Below are 22707 nucleotides of genomic sequence, written 5' to 3'. Positions count from 1 at the left end.
TGTGTTGTGGCCCTTTTAAACAGTGTCTTGATGCAACTTCTTTTGTGTGTGTTGGGGTGGTTGCTTTCGTAGTTCAGGACTTGGTCTGTGTGTGTGGTTTTCCTGTATAGCTTTGTGGTGAATTCTCCGTTCGGTATTCTCTGTACCTTCACGTCTAGGAATGGGAGTTGGTTGTCCTTTTCTTCCTCTCTCGTGAATCTGTTTTCTGTGAGTGTGGCGTTGATGATCCGGTGTGTGTTTTCTATTTCTGTGTTTTTAATGATTACAAAGGTATCATCCACATACCTGACCCAGAGTTTGGGTTGAATTTGCGGTAATACTGTTTGTTCTAATCTTTGCATTACAGCTTCTGCTATGAGTCCAGAGATGGGTGAGCACATAGGTGTGCCGTTGATTTGTTCATATATTTGGTTGTTGAAAGTGAAGTGTGTTGTGAGGCACAGGTCCATTAGTTTGAGTATGCAGTCTTTGTTGATAGGTTCCCAGTCTGTTGTCTGTTCTGTATGTCCAGCAGGTTGGCTATTGTTTCTCTGGCTAGAGCTTTGTCTCGAGAGGTGAACAGTGCTGTTACATCGAATGAGACCATAGTTTCTTCAATGTCTATATGTATAATTCTGATGATGTCCTAGAATTCCTGTGTTGATTGTATAGAGTGTCTGGATCGGCTGATCACCTTTGTAATCATTAAAAACACAGAAATAGAAAACACACACCGGATCATCAACGCAACACTCACAGGAATCAGATTCACTAGAAAGGATGAAAAGGACAATCAACTCCCATTCCTAGACGTGATGGTACAGAGAACACCGAACAGAGAATTCACCACAAATGTTTACATGATAACCACACACACAGACTAAGTCCTGAACGACGAAATCAACCACCCCAACCCACACAAAATAAGTTGCATAAAGACACTTGTCACAGGACGCCTCGTGATATTTTTGCAGCACACTTGGTAAACGGAACTCACGAGGAACTACCTGAAGTTAGCATCAATGGAAAAAATGTCGTTGAGAAAGAATCGTGTCAGAACACGCATAGACACTGGTCAATTTGGCCCTTGAACTCTGACATTCTTTTGCATTTATATTTAGACTATAGATTTAATTGTCATGTGCCCTGAAGTACAGAAGTATGGGAGTGCAGTAAAAGAGGGTGTAATGTTACATGACAAAGCACCGCCTCAGGTAAAGGTAAATTGGTGCAAAAAAGTAGTCACAAAACAGTCATTGAAATAGAGTTAAAACGTGAAACATTACCTCATGCACCAGGTTGAAAAACTAAAGAAACAATGTAACCGTTAATTTTAAAGTTTTTCTTATTTTAAACTGGAAACTGAAAGAAGAGGTTGAAGTTCAACATATTTTAATGAGTCTTTGTTGCATACAAAAAAATGCCTCCTCTGTTTCTGTTATAAATGCCACTGTTTTCTACCTCCAAAATAGTTCCTTCACCTTCTCAACAAGGACCTATCTACATCACAATAAAAACCAAATCACGAATGCATCCCCATCAATCACAGAAGTTTATAACACAAACATACAAATATCAGGTGAGTGGAACGAAGTACGAGAAGTAGAAGACTATGCGATTTAGTGTGAATTTATTCCTTAGGAATTATATAGAATAGATGAGAGGTCATGGAGACATAAAATGCAGTCGGATTCGGGTGTTCTCATGCAAAAATTGTAAACCATTTTTGTACACATATATCAAGTAATAATGAAGATTGTTTTCAGCTATGATAAGCAGAATTGAATATAAATTTAGCGGGCATGCTTTACTATCCAGGGTTCTCGGGATTTGGTGAGCACAGTTGGCTGGATATCCAATTTGCAGTACGGAATGATGGCAATTGAATTGTTTGAATTCTCACATTAGTAAAAGAATTTCAGTGTTGACTTTATTGAGGCAATCGGACGCAAAATAATCTTACCAAGGAATAGGAAGTTATGATCAAAGTAGCACATTTACATTGGCGTCCTATCACTGTAGAAGTGCCAGAACGATAGATGCTGTTGCTGATATTATTTGTAATGGAATGGCAGGGGTGACGGGATGCGATTGTACTCACTGCATGTTTGCAAGTAAAAGACAAATGATTCAGGAATTCATGTCTTAAGGGTGTTACATGAAGTCGATGAGGGGATGCAAAATGAAGACATTGGACAATGATTTGGATAATAGAAAAGTATGTTGGAATAAGAACAGAACATCTCTGTGATGATCAATTGAGAAAGTCCATCAGAAACAGCTGCATCGACTAGTTTGTGAGTCCTCGAGTTTGAGTTACAAAAAATAATCCTCCTTCCATGTTCCATCAGAATTTGGAAACGTGAATTCTCGGTTAGTCATTAATTCTGATGAGCACAATATCACATCAGAAATACAGCAATCTCTATGTGACCACAAATGCAACACCATGAACAGTTATGGCCGTCTTTTTGGAAGAAAAACGTCCAACTGATTTGGAGGTATGCGAGAAAAGGTTCAGGATGTTTATCACAGGAACTGATGTGCTTCCTCAGCAATTGAACTTGAATAGTTTGGGCTGTATTCATTGGTGTTTGGAAAATTGAGAGAAGACCTTCACGAGGAAATGAGATATAACATTACTTGTGGGCTTGACGGGATATTTACCAAAATATTATTTCCCCTTGCCGGAGATTCTCTGAACAGACAAACCATCTTCTGATTAAAAGATCACCATTTTTGACAGAAACATCGAATGCTTTTTCTTTCCGAGCTGTGTCTGTAACGATATTCCACAGTGATGGTGGACAGACTTAGAAAGTACTAAGGGAATGAAGTACTGTGAGCATAACATAAAGAGATGTATTTGAGAATGCAGTGATTAGTATGCCCACCACTGAAGCTGGAATTGTCGCTCAGTTCCCTAACGTGAAGTCCAACCTTTGCTTCTACAGATGGCTGCAGCGATAAGGCTCGGGAGTGGGATGAGACTCGTAGCACATGAGGGAACTGATACAGACAGGATGGATCGAATGGCTTTCTTATTTACTGTTAAATTCTATGATTCGCTTATTACGTACGCCACGATGTTATAGAATTGTGGAGAGCCGACTTGTTCGCCTGAATGGATTACCTCTGCAGCTATGTGTTTATGTCTTACTATGATACTGTGGGATCTTGACGGGGTAAAACTGAAGGGAATGCTTTAAAATCAGGAGAAAACAGCGATTACTTTCTTCTTTTGCAAGGCACTGGTATTTTCGAACATTCTGCTTGAAAAGATAGTGGTGCAAATATTTTCATATTTTTAAGGTACCATTTGATCCGTTGTCATGAGACAGGCAGGAATGCTAATTGAAAGTTGCAGGCAGTTCAGCTATGATCTTATTAAATCGGGCGCAGGCCTCAGAGACTGAATGACTTACTGGTCGTTGTGATGCTTATGATTGTCTGTACTGAAGCAAAAAGATTCAAAACTGCCATAAACCTGCAAGAAAATAAAGAAAAATGAAACCTTTCATCTCTGAAATAAAGAAACGGATGACCCTTACATTAAACAAACTCTAGTGGGACTTGTCACAACTCATTTTAATGGACGCAGTGTTAGGATAGTGGAGAAATTTGCAATCATTAATAAATTCAACTCCCTCACTTCTGAACTCTCATGCAAACGCTGTGCACTTTCCTCATAACATAGGTCACACATGGCTGACATGAATTAAGTCAATTTTCTCTGGATTGCATTCAGCACATGCACGTAATTAAAAGAATTATTGAGCAAAACTGCACAGGCGATTCATGATGTAGTCTCACCAATGTCCTGCATTTCAATAGCATGATACCTTCACTCTAATGTACAAAACACAACCCAAACAGAGTCAGTTATGGGTACAGACTGTATTATTTTCCTGCTGTTCGGTTACTTTGACAATCGTTGCGGTCAACGTCATATCATTATCACAATGGTATGGTCCTTTTCCCAACCGTCAAGTAAGTGATTTAACTAACGATAATATATGTCATTATAAATTAACTTCTCTTTCTGCCTCCTAATGGGACCCATGCTCCATTAGAGCTTCCAATCTTGTCAGTGATGAGTGTGCTTTCGATCCGTCTCCCAGTGGAAGTCTGAGCCTGGACCAATGAGTCTGCAGCACTCCGTCTTCTACATGAGACAGAGATGAGTTTCTGATCATATTTGAAGTCTAGTAGCACAACCACGTAATTCGACCTCGATTACATCTCCAACCTTTGTCTATACCTCAGCTCCACAGCGACTGGAACATTCATGCACCTTGATGCATGACTGCAATGTGTGTTTTTCCAATACTTGTCTCAATGACATTCCACCCAACACCCTCCAAAAACTTCAGCTCATCAATAACTCTGCTGCCTGGACGCCAAATCACGCAGCGTCCTGCATACCCTTCACTTCCGCCCTCACTGACCTACATTGGCTTTTGTGGGCTGAGGCACATATTAATACACCCTGCCTTTGTCGGGTCCATCTAAAACGTCACTCTACCAATCAGTCACATTCCCACATCGTTTTCTTCCTCACTCTGCTTATTTCCCTTTCGGGAATTATTCAAACCTATTTCTTTTAGAGTGAATTACCTTTTCTTATTTCTCTCCCTGATTAAGAATTTGCATTCTGCAGAGTGAGCGGTGCTGGCGTTATGAAGTTTCGAAACAAAGAAATAGTGTAACTTACGCTGCAGTCACTTCCCTTTGTATGCAAAGGAGCTCTCTGTTGAATAGGGCATTTGAGTCACTTTGACTCTCGTCTTTGCAAGATGTTCTCCTTCTGTTATTTGATCGTCTGTTTGTCACTTTGAGTTAATTCTGCGTTCACCCAAATAAGTAAGCTGCCAAACCATACCTCTCAGCTTGGATGATTGGCAAGAAACATTAGCTAAGCAGACACAAATGTGCATTTGAATTAGTTCTTGATTAAAGTAAGCTGGGAATATAGACTAAGGGGAAAGTCAGTTGATGAACAACAACATATATGTGAAGACATATTACATAACTTTCAGCGAAAAAGAAGTCAAAAGAGTTCAATGAGATGACAGATCATCCACAATTAACGGGTGTGTTCATGGGTATCGAATTTTTAAAAAATACAGAAGTCTGATAACTGGTGAAGCCAGAAGACTGTAATTAGTTTTAGTATCCAGCAACCAATGGCTGCAAACTCAATAATGTAGGTAAACGCTGATGAAGAAAACAAATTGTTATGACCTATGAACTAAAACAACAAGAGATTCTCCGTGTACATCAAAAATAAAACGAAATCAGGAGCAAACGCTTGTGTAGGGTATCTGGAGAGTGCGACCAGAAATTTGCAAATTATAAAGCGGAAATGGGAGATAATTCAAATCAATATTTATATGTAAACAAAAATCACAAAGATATCAAATACTTTAAGATTTGGAAAGATGCTTTTTTCATGAGCAGGATGTGGGCGTCGCTGCATAACCAGTATTTATTTCCCATCCTCAGGTGCCCTTGATAAGATGGTGGTGAGCTGCATTCTACCTGCTGTGAGTTGACCATAACGAGATTAGTGTGGGAAATGCAGGAATTTAACTCATTACCCAGCGACAATGCAGTTTGGGAGATAGACCTCCGATTCAACATGGTAAACGGCCTGATGGGGGTCTTGCAAATAATCGTCCTTCCATGAATATGCTGCCATTTTCCATCTAGGTGGAAGTGGTTGGGAGTTTAGAAGGTATTGCTTGAGGATCTTTGGTGAAATCTTACAGCGTCCTCTTGTATTTGTTGCACAATGCTGGTAGTGTGCATCAGTAGTGGAGGGAGTGAATGCTTGTGGATGCATTGTCGATCACACCAGCTGCTTTGCCTTGCATGTTTTGAAGCTTCTTAAGCATTGTGGGAAATGCGCACATTCAGCCGAGTTAGATGTCGTTTATCACACTCCTGATTGTACGTTGTAGATGGACCTATTCTTGCGGGTGGGGCGGAAGAAAGGGTAGGACGTGCAATAAAGGCCACAGTATTCTTATCTTCTGTTCTGTTAAGGTCGCCAGTATGTTTATGTGGATTGTCTTTTGAGTTTCTATTTAATGATAACCCGCAGGATGTCAATAATAGAGATTCAGATTTGGTACCAACACAGCATGATGAGTGGCTAAATCTTTTCAGACTGATGATGGTTACAAGTGTTACTTACCACTTTTCAACCCAAGTCTGTACATTGTCCAGATCTTGCTGCATTTCAGCATAGATATCTTACAGCATTTGAGCATGGGCTTGTCATATGTTGACAGAGAGAATGTATTCGACAACAGAATGGGAGCACAGACACATTGTTTACTGAGAGACGTTGGCCTGTTCCCGGAGTTTAAAGAAACTTGCTGCAAATATATTTCTGGCATTCTTTGGAATATTCTGCCACTGAATGGAGTCCAACATGGTACTACTGGATTTTTAAAAATCGCTAAATGTGATGCTGTAATTACATGAGCTACGGAGACAGAAATCAGGAGCACACGATCCACTTAGCCTTGTATTGAACGATTGGAAAGTGCTGGGGCACATTATTATGGAACAAAAAAAACACCTTGACATTTTTGAAAACAAAGAAATCAAACACAATGAGCTCGTTTTGGGGGAAAACTTTTTTGAAAAATGCGTTGATTGATTTGAAGATATGACAAGTCGATAAAACTAAAAGTGAGTTGTCCAGCAGTGAATTTCGATTCGCATAAGGCATTTGGTAAGGCATACACATAAACATTTATTGCACATTTCTGGATCTGATGGCAATGCATATCCTTGTACTGAAGATTTGATAAGACACAGAGAAGGGAAAGATGATTAATTGATTTAAATCTGGTTTGAAATACATATCAGGTGGTACAACGGTGGCAGAAAAAAAGTAGATCATGTTGAATTGTGCAGCAGGGACTGAAGGGCATACTCCTGATCCCTTTCCTTACTTTCTTATTCTGATATCTGACATTGAGTGGTCGTTTTCCTGGAGGTTAGCTATAATACGTTGTATTCAGGGTGATCCTAGCGCATGCCAAACTAAGTCTGGGAATTTACAGATGCTCGGTCCAGAATAATGTTGGTCTGGCGGTATGAACAACATTTGAAGTGGAATTGGCAGGCGGGGATAGCTCTATAAAGCAGGATGTTTGAGCTGTTTGTCAGGAAACCCGCGTTTCCCATTCACAGTTACTCAGTTCAACGTTTGTGAGAAGATCTGTAGCTCGGGTGCTCGTTGTTGTGGTTCTGTTCGCCGAGCTGGGAATTTGTGTTGCAGACGTTTCGTCCTCTGTCTTGGTGGCACCATCAGTGCTTGGGAGCCTCCTGTGAAGCGTTTCTGTGATCTTTCCTCCGGCATTTGTAGTGGTTTGAATCTGCCGCTTCTGGTTGTCAGTTCCAGCTGTTCATTGCAATGGTCCAGATCGATGTGCTTATTGATTGAATCTGTGGGTGAGCGCTATGCCTCTAGGAATTTCCTGGCTATTCTCTGTTTGTCTTGTCCTATACTAGTAGTGTTGTCCCAGTCGAATTCATGTTGCTTGTCATCTGTGTGTGTGGCTACGAAGGATAGCTGGTCATGTCACTTCATGGCTAGTTGGTGTTCATGGATGCGGATCGTTAGCTGTCTTCCTGTTTGTCCTATGTAGTGTTTTGTACAGTCCTTGCATGGGATTTTGTACACTACATTAGTTTTGCTCATGCTGGGTATCGGGTCCTTGGTTCTGGTGAGTGGTTGTCTGAGAGTGGATGTTGGATTAGTCGTGCTGGAAGAGCACAGCAGTTCAGGCAGCATGGATTTGCCTGTCCTCGGATGCTGCCTGAACTGCTGTGCTCTTCCAGTACCACTAATCCAGAATCTGGTTTCCAGCATCTGCAGTCATTGTTTTTACCTGAGAGTGGATGTTGATTTGTGTGCTGTTATGAGTCGTAGTGGTCGCAGTTGTCTGGCTGTCAGTTCGGAAAAGCTCTTAATGTATGGTAGTGTGGCTAGTCCTTTGGGTTGTGGCATGTCCTCGTTCTGTTGTCTTTCCCTTAGGCATCTGTTGATGAAATTGCACGGTTATCCGTTTTTGGCGAATACATTGTATAGGTGTTCTTCGTCCTCTTTTTGCAGTTCTAGTATAATGCAGTGTTTTGTGCCCCTTTTGAATAGTGTCTTGATGCAACTTCTTTTGTGTGTGTTGGGGTGGTTGCTTTCGTAGTTTAGGACTTGGTCTGTGTGAATGGCTTTCCTGTGGCTACATGTTGCAGGTCCACAGCTGCTGCAAAAACATTGCAATATACCGAACACTGCAACGGACAGCTTGAACTGTGTAGAAGAAGTTCAGAAAGCAGCTTTATAATGAGCTAAAATATTCCTTCAATCAAATTAATCAGTGCAAAAATTTTACCAAATAATGAATACATGCAAGATCATCGCATTTCAAATCACAATTCAGCTGTTACGCAACCTGACCGCTTTGTAAGCAACTGATGGCTGTGCAAGACTATCCGCCATTATTAGAGGATGCAAGGGCACGCTTGCCTTTCTTTTCAATGAGATCATTCTAAGTAATGCATGCATAATTTAATGAAACATACAAAACATACAATGTATAAAATTGAATGTGAATATATATATATATATATATACACACACACACATTTAAAACCGAAATCATTGTAAAGTGGCAGATACCACAGATGAATAATTATTTTGTCTTTTAGTTTGGGAAACTGAATTCGAGCGAGACATACTCTGCCCCAAATCTGCTCATGCTGGACACAGCGGGGGCAAAATTGAACTGAGTGGTTAGCTTTATTCAACTCTGCTCTTGCTTTCACATCTGGTTATCCACACCCCAAACCGGCTTCAGCGAAATTCATCTCTCTTGCTGTGTCTTCCTTCATTCTTTTCACTCTTCAGAGACCTCCCGTCTATTTTCTACCCTTCTTGCCATCAACTTGCTTCTTCTTTCATTTCCGACCCTTCCAAATTCATTCTCTCTCTCTTCAACCGAAATTAAATCTCCAAACTGATCTACATCACTCGAAATTCTCTCATTGTCCTCATACTATCTCTCTCATCATTTTGTCTTCTTTCTTTCCCTACTTTCCTTTCTGTCCATTTCTATCCCTGCCTCATTTCCTCAATCTGCAATCTCCTCCTGTTGATTTTTCTCCTTCCGATTCTTCCATCACCAGTTCTCCTTTTTTCCTCTCTCACTTTCGATGTCTCACTCCATCTCTCGTACTAACCCTTTCTCTCCCTTGAGCTCCCACTATCCATCCATTATATTCAATAAGAATGGTGGGCCCGGAGTGCTGCTCTCCTGTCTTTATTTTTCATTCTCAGGGGTTCCAAATCCTCTGTGGAAGGGCAGATATTAATATCCATTCGAATCTCTCACTGAATCAGAAATGTATCCTTCATATCTCGAACAAAACATAGGATGCTTACTCAGTGTGGACAATGGGAATGACATTGTTTTACTAGGACGGTCAGGAATCATTGGAAGATGCAATTGTGCGTGTCCATTGACAGATTGAGAGGTTGCATGCTCTAATTTAATTATTGAAACCGTTGTCTGATTTTTCTTCTTCCCTGTCAGACAATGATCTAACCCTTGGCTTGGTTAACTATCTTTCATTTCCCTTCACTCCATATTCAACCACATTCTCATTCATTGCACTCACGCACCCAAATGCAAACTATATGCATATATATATATATATATATTTGTATTGTGTGTCTCTGTGTGTGTGTGCGCGCCCACCTGTATAACATATACACACACACACATGCGGGTGTGGGCGCGCACGCACACACACATACCCACAAACACAAACATCATGTTTTTCTAGCTTGTCCTAGTTCTCAAAAAGGGTCACTCCAGCAGAAATCCACACAATTCGTTTTCTACACAGATGGTGCATTAACTTTTTTTATTTTTCAGAAAACATTTTTTCATTTCTTTTCTATGTTGCTTTCAGTGTTGCAAGCATCTTTGGCTTGAACAGCATTTAATTCCTGTCGCGACTTTCCGTTGAGATGGTGATGTTGAGCTGTCTCTTTGAACAACTGTTATTCATGTGAAACAAGGACAATCTGTGTAATAGGTATGAACAGGATATATAAGAAGTTCGGTTAGCACGTTTGCTTTCATTACACAGTCCTCTGAGTACAGGCAAAGGGACATTATGTTAAGATTGTACATAACACTCGTGAGGTTTCCACATCTGACATACTGGTTCCAGTGCTGGTCGCTCAGTTAAAAGGTATCTATTATCAAGATGGAGTTGGTTATAAAGAGATTTATGAAGATGTTGCCTGAAGGAAGGTTTGAACTATATAGGAAGGTTGGATAGTTTTGTAATCTTCTTCATTTCGCTGGAGCGGAGGAGGTTGAGAGGTGACCTGATAGCAGTTACAAAATAATGAGGGCAATAGACTCTATGGTGGTTGACTTTTCCCTAATACAAGTGTCAGGACGAGAGGAGGCACATTATTACCTTGCTGCTGGTTTCTTCAGTGTCACCATCTGACATCATCACAATAGTGACGTCTACTTTATAACTAAAAAAAAGACAGGGTGGGGAAGTGGGAGTCCATGTCCTTTTGAGTGCAGTGGAGATTAATCAGAATGATAGCTGAACGTCAAGGGTTATTGACGAGGGGATGTGAAGACAATAAGCAAGGTTTATATTCCTACAATTTAGAAAGATCTGAGACGATTATACCTTTACAGGTAATAATGGAAACTGCCATTTTGGTTAGAGACAGAGATATTTCTTGTTTCTTCCTGAATTGGAACATTAGCTTTCGCCAAGAGTGTGTTGGGGCTCTGCAATTCACTCCGTTGGAGGATAGTTGAGGTGGAAATGCTCGGAAACTTTCGACAGTTCTTGGAATTACTTGAAGTGTTATGGCATTCACTGTTATATTTCAATGCTGGGAATTCAGACTTGTATCGTTAGCAGTGTATTATATTGCTAAAGTCAGATTCGAGGAAATGATTGATTTTACAAGAAGGAAAAGATTAATTGACTTTAAAATGTCCAGAGGGCCATGATAAACACGTTCAAAAGCTAATTTCAGGAAGAAAATCCAACAGTCTTCCTCCATTATGTATGCATCATAGCTGAAGACATTTCCACGCCTGACATTCAATTAATGATTATTCATACCTTTTCCTCCAGTTTCAAACCATGGATTGTCTTTATCTCAACAAATGTTTAATGCAGTAAATAAAATATTACATTCACGAATTCTACCCACTATGCGATCTGCCAACTGTTAACTTCAGTACATCTGGTGTTTTCATTTAAAGAGCTACCAGTGGAAAAGAAAATTCGCGGAGTGTGAGGACTAGCGTTTTCTTATTTATTCAGGTCTTTCCTGGTATTTCTAAAGGAGGACTCGAACCATGGGCACTTAATGGAGGCGAGTCAACCTATCATCGAAACAACATATGAAAGCATTCAGATTGAGTGTATTCATTCCCTGAAGCTTAATGTCCATTCTTTTGTATTTAGGCTGGCTGGTGGCGTGAATAATTTATGACTGAAATAAATCAGTTGATACATACAATGATCATTGATGGAATATAGGTGTCACTGGAAAAGCCAGTATTTGTAGACTGATCCTCATTGTTCAGAGGGGAGTCATCGGTCAAGAACATTGATGTGTGTTTGGAGTTTCATGCAAACAAGAAAAACTTTAGGACGGCAAATCTACGCACTTGTAGGACATTAGGACACTGATTTTTCAAGATTGGACAGAAATTACATGTTTGACACTGGACTGCTTATTTTGGTCAATTAATTTAATTCTAATTTCCACATTTGGCATTGTGAAATTCAAAGGTGGTCGAACACGACCTTAACATTTCAGATTACAAACCCAGAGAAAAGACAGCCCACCCACCCTCTTCACGAGGAGGTTTCAGGCTTAGAGTCTTAGCGTTTTAGATTCATGTAGGGCATAAAGAGACCCTTCATTCAAACTTGCAAGCACCAACTCGATATCTGAAGCTGAACTCGTTCCATTTTACTGCGTTTGACCCACATCGCTCTGAACGTTTCCAGCAGATGTACCAATCCAGATGCATTTGAAGTATCACAATGTAACTGTCTGTACAAAGTTTCGAGCAGCTTATTTAGATTAGATTACATTACAGTGTGGAAACAGACCCTTCCGGCCCAACAAGTCCACACCGCCCCGCCGAAGCGCAACCCACCCACACTCCTACATTTACCCCTTACCTAACACTACGGGCAATTTAGCATGGCCAATTCACCTGGCCTGCACATCTTTGGACTGTGGGAGGAAACCGGAGCACACGGAGGAAACCCACGCAGACACGGGGAGAACCTCGCATTTCTAAACAGGGACTAAACTATTTCTTTTTCAACAATTTGATATTTTGAACCAATAAACCACAAATTGGATTCCTGAAAATCACGCATCATCAAAGAATCTCCACTTGTGTCCTATTCCTTCATTGCATCATTGTTGCAACTGCCAACATGTCTCTCAGGGATATCCTTTGCCGATTCTAGATACTGTTCATAAAACTCAGTGTGATTTCGGCAGCTCCTTCGTGTTAGTTTTCGAAGCTGGAAAATAAGTCATGAAGTCGGATTTTCCCCTGTCATTGATTCATGAACATTGCAAAATGTTGGTAAATTATCATTCCAGTCAGAGCTTTCTGTTGCGTGGTGTTGAAAGCTGAATGATTCCTCTATCATCCATTTTGACATGCTCTCAAACCATTTTAAGCAGCCTTTTAATAAAATAAATCATTTTGTGGAGCACTTGAGCCACTTCCTTTTGATGGCGGCTTCTAAAGCTCATTGTCAATTTTTTGTATTCCATCTGCTATAATTTCGTCTGACGTTCCAGGTATGGTACACTTTGAGGAGGCCTTATTTCCATAAACTTTGTGCACTTTGCACCATTTCAAAACCCAGTTATTTCTGTTAAACCAGTACTTGTATCATGTTCCAGGCTCGGCATCAAAATATGTTGTTCAGACATTTGGAATACTCTGCACCATTCCATGACAGAGGTTACTGTCTGAGACAAAACTTGTGACACTTCTGTACAGCTAATGAAAATATTTCGCTCAGTTGGGCCTTACCTGTACAGATGGCGGGCATCAAATAATTTATCGTCTTTGCTTTCCAGTTGTTACCGTACATTGCAGTAAAACTATAGTGTTATGCAATTTTGAGGATGACATTCAAATGAATTTTAGTTAGCAATAAGTGCATGAGCATCATCCAACTTTCCTACCAACCAGTGGCTCTGGTCTGCATAATCATTAACTGCTTGTATTGGTTGGTTCGGGCCCAAATCAATTCTTGCCATCCAGCTTGCCTCATTCACCTGCAATTTGCATACCGTTGTGACAGGAACACAGAAGTCACCATTTCCCTAGCACTGAAACTGGCCCTGGAGAATTTGCACATCAGGACTCATAATCATCGAACTTTAAGTCCGCTTTCAAAAAAACATAATCTCCTCCAGACTAATCTCAAAATCCTCGAACAAACTCTTGAATCTGCCATCTGTAGCTGGATCGTCAGCTTCACGTTGAGCATATTGCAATGCGTAAAGACAGTATACTGCACCTCCTGTACGATAACCATCAATAGTGGGAGTGGCAAGGTGGCTCAGCGGTTTCCTTTGCTGTCTCACATCGCCAGGCGTTTGGATTCGCTTCCCACCTCCGGCGTCTGCCTGGGAGGAGTTTGCATATTCTCCCCACTTCGACACAGGTGTCCTCTGGGGGTTCTGGTTTCCTCACACAATACAAAAATATGCAGGTTAGGCGAATTGGCCACTCCAAATTACTCATTGTGTTCAACGATATACAGGGGATGGGAACCAAAATTGGAGTTAGAGTATAGAAAGGTTGAGAGTAGGGAGGTCCAAAATCAACCTTCAGGGACGCAAGATGGCACCAGCAAGCAAGAAGTTGGTTGTATGTGTGTCAACTTCAACGCCATGTGCATCCGGAATAAGGTGGTTGAACTTGCAGCATGAGTTGGTACCTGTGACATCCATGTTGTGGCCATTTCGGAGACATGTTTAGAGCAGGGACAGGAATGGTTGTTGCAGGTTTGAGGGTTTAGATAATACAGTAAAAACAGAGAAGATGGTGAAAGAGGGGGAGGTGTGGCATTGTTGGTCAAGGACAGTATTAAATTGCAGAAAGGATGTTTGGGGACTCTTCAAATTAGGTAGAATGGGCTGAAGTTAGAAACAGGAAAGGAGAGGTCACACTGTTGGGAGTTTTCTATCGGCCTCCGAATAGTTCCAGAGATGTCGAGGAAAGGATAGCAAAGATGATTCTCGATAGGAGTGAGAGAGACGAGGTAGTTGTCATGGGGGGACTTCAACTTTCCAAATATTGACTGGGAACACTATAGTACTAGTACTATAGATGGGTCAGTTTTTGTCCAGAGTTTGCAGGAGCGCTTCCTGACACAATATGTCGACAGGCCTCAAGGGGCGAAGCCACATTAGATTTGGTGCTGGGTAATGTGACCGGCCAGGTGTTAGACTTGGTGAGCACTTTGGTGATAGCGATCACAATTCTGTTATGTTTAATTTAGTGATAGAAAAGGATAAATGTTTATCACTGGGCAAGAGTTATAGCTGCGGGAAAGGCAATTGCAATGCGATTAGGCAAGATTTTGGATGCATAGGATGGAGAAGGAAACTGCAGCGGACAGGCACATTAGGAATGTGGAGCTTATTCAAGGAAAGGCTGTAGAACGCGGGAGCCGTGGTTCACGAAGAAAGTGGAACCTCTGGTCAAGAAGAAGAAGAAGGCTGATGTTAGGATGAGATGTGAAGGCTCAGTTAAGACGCATGTGGGTTACAAGGTAGCCAGGAAAGACCTAAAGAGAGAGCTCAGAAAAGCCAGAAGGAGACATGAGAACCTGTTAGCGGATCGGATCAGGGTAAACGCTGAGGAATTTTACAGGTATTTAAGGAATAAAAGAATGACAAGAGTAAGATTAGGGCCAATCAAGGATAGTAGTGCGAAGTTTGTGTGGAGTCAGAGGAGATAGGGGAAGCACTAAATTAATATTTTCGACAGCATTTACTCTAGAAAACGACGATGTTGTTGAGGAGATTACTGAGATACAGACTACTAGACGAGGTGTGATTGAGGTTCACAAAGAAGAGGTATTTGAAATCCTGCAGAGTGTGAAAATAGATAAGTCTCCTGGGCCGGATTGGATTTACCTAGCATCCTCTGGGAAGCCAGGGAGGAGATTGCCGAGCCATTGGCATTGATCTTTAATTCGTCATTGTCTACAGGAATAGTACCAGAAGACTGGAGGATAGCAAATGTGGTTCCCACGTTCAAGAAGGGGAGGAGAGACAGTCTTGATAAGTATAGACCAGCGAGCCTTACTTCCGTTTTTGTTAACGTGTTGGAAAAGGTTATCAGAGATAGCATTTATAATCGTCTAGAAAAGCATAATTTGATTAGGGATTGTCAGCACGGTTTTGTGAAGGGCAGGTCGTGCCTCACAAACCTTAACGAGTTCTTTGAGAAGGTAAACAAACAGGTATACGAGAGTTAACTGGTTGATGTGGTGTATATGGATTTTAGCAAGGCGTCCGATAAGGTTCCCCACAGTAGGCTATTGTACAAAATGCGAAGGAATGGTATTGTGATCGATAGGGCAGTTTGGATCAGTAATTGGATTGCCGAAAGAAGACAGAGGGTGGTGGTTGATGGGAAATGTTCATCCTGGAGTCCAGTTACCAGTGGTGTACCGCAAGGATCGGTATTGGGTCCACTGCTGTTCGTCATTTTTATAAACGAACTGGATGAGGACATAGAAGGGTGGGTTAGTAAATTTGCAGACAACACTAAGGTCGGTGGAGTTGTGGACAGTGACGTAGGATGTTGTAGGTTACAGAAAGACATGGCTAAGCTGCAGAGCAGGGCTGAAAGGTGGAAAATAGAGTTAAATGCAGACAAGTGTGAGGTGATTGACTTTGGTCGGAGCAACAGGAATGCAAAGTATTGGGATAATGGTAAGATTGTTGGTAGTGTAGATGAGTAGAGAGACCTCGGTGTCCAGGTATACAGATCCTTGAAAGTTGCCACCGAGGCTGACAGGGTTGTTAAGAATGCAACCGCGTTTTAGCTTTTAATAATAGAGGGATCGAGTTCCGGAACCATGAGGTCATGCTACAGTTGTAAAAAAACTCTGGTGCTGCCGCACTTAGTGTATTGTGTACAGTTCTGGTCGCCACATAATAAGAAGGATAGAACACAGAACATAGAAAAATACAGCGCAGTACAGGCCCTTTGGCACTCGATTTGCGCCGATCCAAGCCCACCGAACCTACACGAGCCCAATATCCTCCATATGCCTATCCAATGCCCGTTTAAATGCCCACAAAGAGGGAGAGTCCACCACTACTACTGGCAGGGCATTCCATGAACTCACGACTCGGATGTGGAAGCTTTGGAAAGGGTGCTGAGTAGATTTACCAGGATGTTGCCTGGTATGGAGGGAAGGTCGTGCGAGGAAAGGCTGAGGGACTTGAGGCTATTTTCGTTGGAGAGAAGAAATTTGAGAGGTGACTTAATAGAGAAATATAAGATAATCAGAGGGGTAGATAGGGTGGATGGAAGATACCTTTTCCAATAATGGTGACGGCATTGACGAGGGGGGCATAGCTTTAAATTGAGCGTTGATAGATATAGGACAGATGTCAGAGGTAGTTTCTTTACTCAGAGAGTAGTAAGATAATGGAATGATTTGCCTGCAGTGGTAGTATATTTGCCAACTTTAGGTACATTTAAGTCGTTATTGGCAAAGCATATGATCGTACATGTAATAGTGTAGTTTAGATGAGCTTCAGATTAGTATGACTGGTCGGCACAACATCGAGGGCCGAAGGGCGTGTACCGCGTTCTAATATTCTATAATCTATGTTTTATGTTCTATGTATATGTTCTATGTGTGTTAGTCTGGGATGAATATCGAGTAGTAGCGTCATGCGCGAGGTTGTTTACTCTTCAGCGGGTCGGTATGGATTTTTTGGGAGGAAGGTACAGTTTCCACAGTGTAGGCATTCTATGAATGGAGAGTCCCTCCCCACGGATGCATTCGCTGCCTCCGACTATAATCTTTGTACTTCCACGACTGTGCAGACAAATTCGGAATGCACACCATCTAAAAAGGTGCTGACGACACCAAGGATATCAATCAATTATCAGTGAGAATACAGAAAGGAGGCAGAGGGCTTGGCGTCGTGGTGCAGTGATAACCTCTCTCTGAATGTCCCCAAAACAATACAACTGATCACTTACTTCAGGACGAATGGGGGAGAATATACCCCTATCTACCTGAACGGAACTGACGTTGAGAGGGTGGTTCGCGTCAAGTACCGTGGAGTGTCGAAAACCAACAACCTTTCTCGGGCTTCCCACATAGATGTGATGGTCAAGAAGGCACAACATCGTCTCTTCTTCCTCAACTAATTCGTAAATATCACATCCCCACAAGGACCCTCAACAACATTTACAGATTCAGAATGGAAAGCATACTGTCCGTGTGCAGAACGGCCGTATCCGACAACTGCTCTGTCCAGGTACAAAATAACAGACAGAAGTTTGTGTGTACAGTGCAGACCATAACAGAATCACCGTTACATCCATGGATAAGATTTACACTTTCTGCTGCAAATTTTGCAAAATTTTCCAGCAATGTCACACATTTGTGAGACAATGTACATTTATTTTTTCATGTTTCTTATTCATTCCTCGTCAGTAAACGCTCTCATTTTGACTTCTAACAATTGTCTGACAATACTGTGCCTTCTAGAGTTGTGTTCAGTTCTGTTTGGTTTGCAGAAGGATATTATCTCAGTGGTACAGATTTTGTTTCCTTCAGACAGGCAGTCGTTAAACATTTTTGAGTTCTCTATGGTTGACTTTTAAAGTAAGATAGAAGAATCAGGAGGTGGGGTCAGGTTCACACGGATCCAAAGGGACTTCGCATTTGCTTTCAGTGAGTTGGTGATTTTTGCCATCTTTGGGAGCTTAATATTTGAGTTCCCTGTTCTTAGACTGACATATTTTGTGCTTCCATATTAAAGTTGTGTTCACTTTCCTCTATTCCCTTCTTATTCGTGTATTCGTCCACGTTCATGTTTCTTGACTAATGATACTGTGTCTGCTTCCAACACTTCTTTTGGCAACCCATTCCACACATTCACCACGTTTTAAGTAAAAACAAATGCTTCGCACATCACTTTTAAACTCCCCCACCGCACGATCCTTGAACCTGTGTCCCCCGGAATTTGCCCTTACACCATGGGTAAAAACCTCGTAAGTTCCACTCTACCCATGGTACTGAGAATATTGTAAAAACTTATTCTGTAGTTCCACAACATCCTGCAATCCGTGAAAGCAGACCGGTTCTATCCAACCCTACTTCATAGTTAAAATCCCCAAAACAGGCAATCTTAACATTCTGGTCAATCTTTCTCGTATGCTGTCCAAAGCATTCATACCCATCTGACACTGTGGCGACCAAAGTGCACGGAATATTCAAACAGTGGCCTCCCTAAAAGTCCATAAAACTGCAGCATAACTTGGTCATTCTTTTATTCAATGCCACTCCCAATGAAGGCAAGTGTGCCATGGTCTTTTACCAACCTGTGATACCACCTTTTGTGATCCGTGGAACTGCGCACATCGATCACTCTGGAGATCTATATTCCTGATGTTCTGCCATTCCATGTGTAACATCTACCTATTCTTGAACTTCCAAAATGCAGCACTTCGTCTTTTGTTCCAGTAAGCCATGACTGAATTTGGCAAAGGCTTTGCTGAAGTTCATGTCGACAAAAAGAATTGTTTTTGCCTCTTCAATCAAATTTGTGACCTACTCAACCGTCTGTATGTATTATTGAAGTATGACTTGCCTTGTTCAAAACCATGCCCTGTTTCGCTTCTATATGCATAAGAACATGTCCTTCAGAATGATTGTCATTAATTTTCCTATCACCGAAACTTTCGCCTGTAGTTTCCTTGATTATTTATTCCACCCTTCTTCCACAATGGGACAACACTGTGGATTATCCAGTTTTCCTGAACTTCATTGGCGGCCAGAAAGGATGCAAAGTGGGCTGTCAATGTTCCAGGAGAAAGTGAGGTCTGCAGATGCTGGAGATCAAAGTTGAAACTTTATTGCTGGAACAGCACAGCAGGTCAGGCAGCATCCAGGGAACAGGAGATTCGACGTTTCGGGCACAGGCCCTTCCTGAAGAAGGGCCTGTGCCCGAAACGTCGAATCTCCTGTTCCCTGGATGCTGCCTGACCTGCTGTGCTGTTCCAGCAATAAAGTTTCAACTGTCAATGTTCCAGCAATTTTATCTGTTGCCCTCCGCAATTTTCTCGAATACGTCTCGTCAGGAACAAGGGACATACCTACATTAGTACTTTTTTTAAAAAGATGCATAACATCGTTTCCATTTTAATCGAAACTTGACTTTGAATTTCGACACACAATTCCTCACCTAATTCAGTCTCTTTGATGAATTCCAACATGATGTTTGTGTTCAGGATGTTCCCTACCTATTCTGGTTTGATTGATATAGTCCCTTCTTTTACTTTTAGTGGGCCAACGCTTTCCAAAGCTGCCCTCTGCAAGTTTTCCATGTTATGTACTTCAAGGGTTGGAACAATTCTCATCCTACTGGACATTCCATATGTTTAGTTTTCCTTGTGAATAATTTCACAACATACGTAGTCATAGAGTCAAAGAGTCTTAGCGATGTACAACACGGAAACAGACACTTTGTTCCAACTCGACCATGCCGAACAGATACACTAAACTAATCTACTCCCATTTGCCTGCATTTGGCACAAATCACTCTAACACCTTCCTCTTCATTCAGCCATCCAGATGGGTTTAAAGCTGTAATTGTACTAGCTTCCACCAGTTGCTCTGTCAGCTCATTCCAAACACGGACCACACTCTGTGTGAAATATTTGCCCCTCATATCACTTCTATATCTTTCCTCTCTCTCTTTACATGGATGATTTTGGGATAGTGCTGGAGGACGAGCTGAGACTAGTTCACAGGTCAGTGCAACATCGAGGACCGAAGGGCCTGTTCTGCGCTGTGTTGTTCAATGTTCTGTGTTCACTCTGAAATTATGCCCTCTAGTTGTGGACTGCGTCCTGCCCCCCGCCAGACCCCACCCCCGCAAAATGAAAGGACCTTGTCTATTTCCCTACGCATCCCCGTCGTGATTTAATTAACCTCTACAAATTCACCCTCAGCCTCTGTCTGTGCAGGAAAAACAGCCACAGCATATTCAGCTCTCTATATACCTCAAACACTCCAACCCTGGCAACATCCTTGTAAATATTTTCTGAACGCTTTGATGTTTCTCAACATTCTTTTTTTTTAGGAAGGAGAACAGAATTGCACGCAGTATTCCAAAAATAATCTAACTAATGTCATGTACACCCACAATATGACCTCCCAACTCCTCAAACAAGCTTCACGGACCTTGGTTCTCGCAGGAGTAGGCCTCTGTTGAGGTCGTAAAACTGCCATTTGAGACAAATTCACATGCCCAATGCGAATTTACCCTCTAACAGCCACCTTGCATTAAAATTCTTCCGTTTTTTTCATAACATTGTTGTAATTTGCCTGCCCTCAATTTTCCATCTTCACTGAAGGACTGCAAGCATCATTTTCAAGAGTACTTTGTAACGTCCGGTAATATGGTCAATCCTCTCGAAATTCTCATCAGTGCACACCTGGATAGCAGTGACAGGAGAGGTCAGAGTTAGCATGGATTGATGAAGGGTAAGTCATGCTTGACCAATCTTCTGGATTTTTTTGAGGATATGTCTCTGAAGATGGGCAAGGAAGATCCAGTGGATATAGTATTCCTGGACTTCCACAGAACCTTTGATAATGTCGAACATACGAGGTTAGTTTGCAAAATTAGGGCACATGGTATTGGGGGGAATGCTGACATGGATTGAAAATTGTTTGGCTGAAAGGAAACAAAAAGTACTGATAAATGGCTCCGTTTCGGAATGGCAGGCGGTGACCAGTCGTGTGCTGCGAGGATCAGTGCTTGGACCACAGCTTTTTACAATATACAACAATGATATAGATGAAGGTATTAAAAGTAATATTAGCAAATTTGCGGATGACACAAAGCTGGGTGGCACGGCGAAATATGAGGAGGATGTTAGGAGAATACGGGGTGACCTGGACAGGCTAGGTGAGTGGACGGATGCATGGCAGATGCAGTTTAATGTGATAAATGTGTAGTTATCCACTTTGGTGGCGAGAACAGGGAGGCAGATTACTACCTAAATGGAATCAAATTAGGTAAAGGGCAGAGAAAACAAGATCTGGATGTTCTTGTACATGAGTCAATGAAAGCAAGCATACAGGTACAGCAGGCAGTGAAGAAAGCTATTAGCATGCTAGCGCTCATAACAAGAGGAATTGAGTACAGAAGCAAATAAGTCGTTGTGCGGCTGGACAGGGCGCTGGTGAGACAGCACCTGGAATGTTGTGCGCAGTTCTGGTCTCCAAATTTGAGGAAAGGTATTCTGGCTATTGAGGGAGTGAAGCGTAGGTTCAGGAGGTCAATTCCCGGAATGGCGGGACTATCTTACGCTGAAATATTGGAGCGACTGGGCTTATATACGCTTGAGTTTGGAAGGCTGAGGAGGATCTGATTGAGATGTATAAGATTATTAAAGGATTGGACATTCTGGAGGCAGGAAGCATGTTTCCACTGATGGGTGTGTCCTGAACCATAGGACACAGTTTAAAAATAAGGGGTAGGCCACTTAGAACAGAGTTGAGGAGAAACCTCTTCACACAGAGAGTGGTGGGTGTGTGAAATGATCTGCACAAGAAGGCTGTGGAGGCCAAGTCTCTGGATGCTTTCAAGAAAGAGTTGGATACCGCTCTGAAGGACAGTGGAATCAAGGATTATGGGGATAGGAACGAACAGGATACTGATTGAGGATGATCAGCCATGATCATAATGAATGGTGGTGCTGGCTCGAAGGTCTGAATGGCCTACTCCTCCACCTAGTGTCTATTGTCTATTGTCTACAGAATTGAAATTTCGCACACCTGTTCGGGTTCCCTTCCCAGATCCAAGTCCAGCATAATGGCCACTCTGACTGGAAGGCATATGCCCTGTGCCAAGAAACCCTCCTGGATTGTCCTTCCAAGTTCTGCCCTATTCAAGGGCCTAGAATGAAGAGAGGCCAAACCATTGCAGGGGAAGATAAAATCACCCAGCACAATAACCGGAATATCTTTAATCCTGGAAAATGAAACATAATGTCGTAGACCTGCTTTTTAAAAAACAGTCAATGCTTAGGATCGAGAATGAGACAGCAACGTACTTTTGCAGTTTGGGTTTACTCTGATCCAAAGCAATGTAAACGGACAATTAAGTTGTGCCTTGGAAGTAAGTCCTACTGATATAATCACTTGACCAGAGCAGACACAGAGAAATTTTACGTTATTTGTCTCCCAATGCAAATATGTTATGGAGAAGAAGGAAAACTATTGCGTCAATAGCAGACTGTCAGACGTCCAAGTGAATCCTTTACTTACTTCGGCACTAGCCAGAAAAGCTCGACAATTGACTTTAATATCTGTGACTGCGACTTCCAAAAAAAC

This window comes from Chiloscyllium plagiosum, unplaced genomic scaffold (assembly GCF_037043375.1).
Source record: "Chiloscyllium plagiosum isolate Xiang-an unplaced genomic scaffold, Cpla_swu_hap1 HiC_scaffold_46, whole genome shotgun sequence".
Classification (NCBI taxonomy): Eukaryota; Metazoa; Chordata; class Chondrichthyes; order Orectolobiformes; family Hemiscylliidae; genus Chiloscyllium; species Chiloscyllium plagiosum.
Note: the sequence above shows the minus strand (reverse complement) of the source record.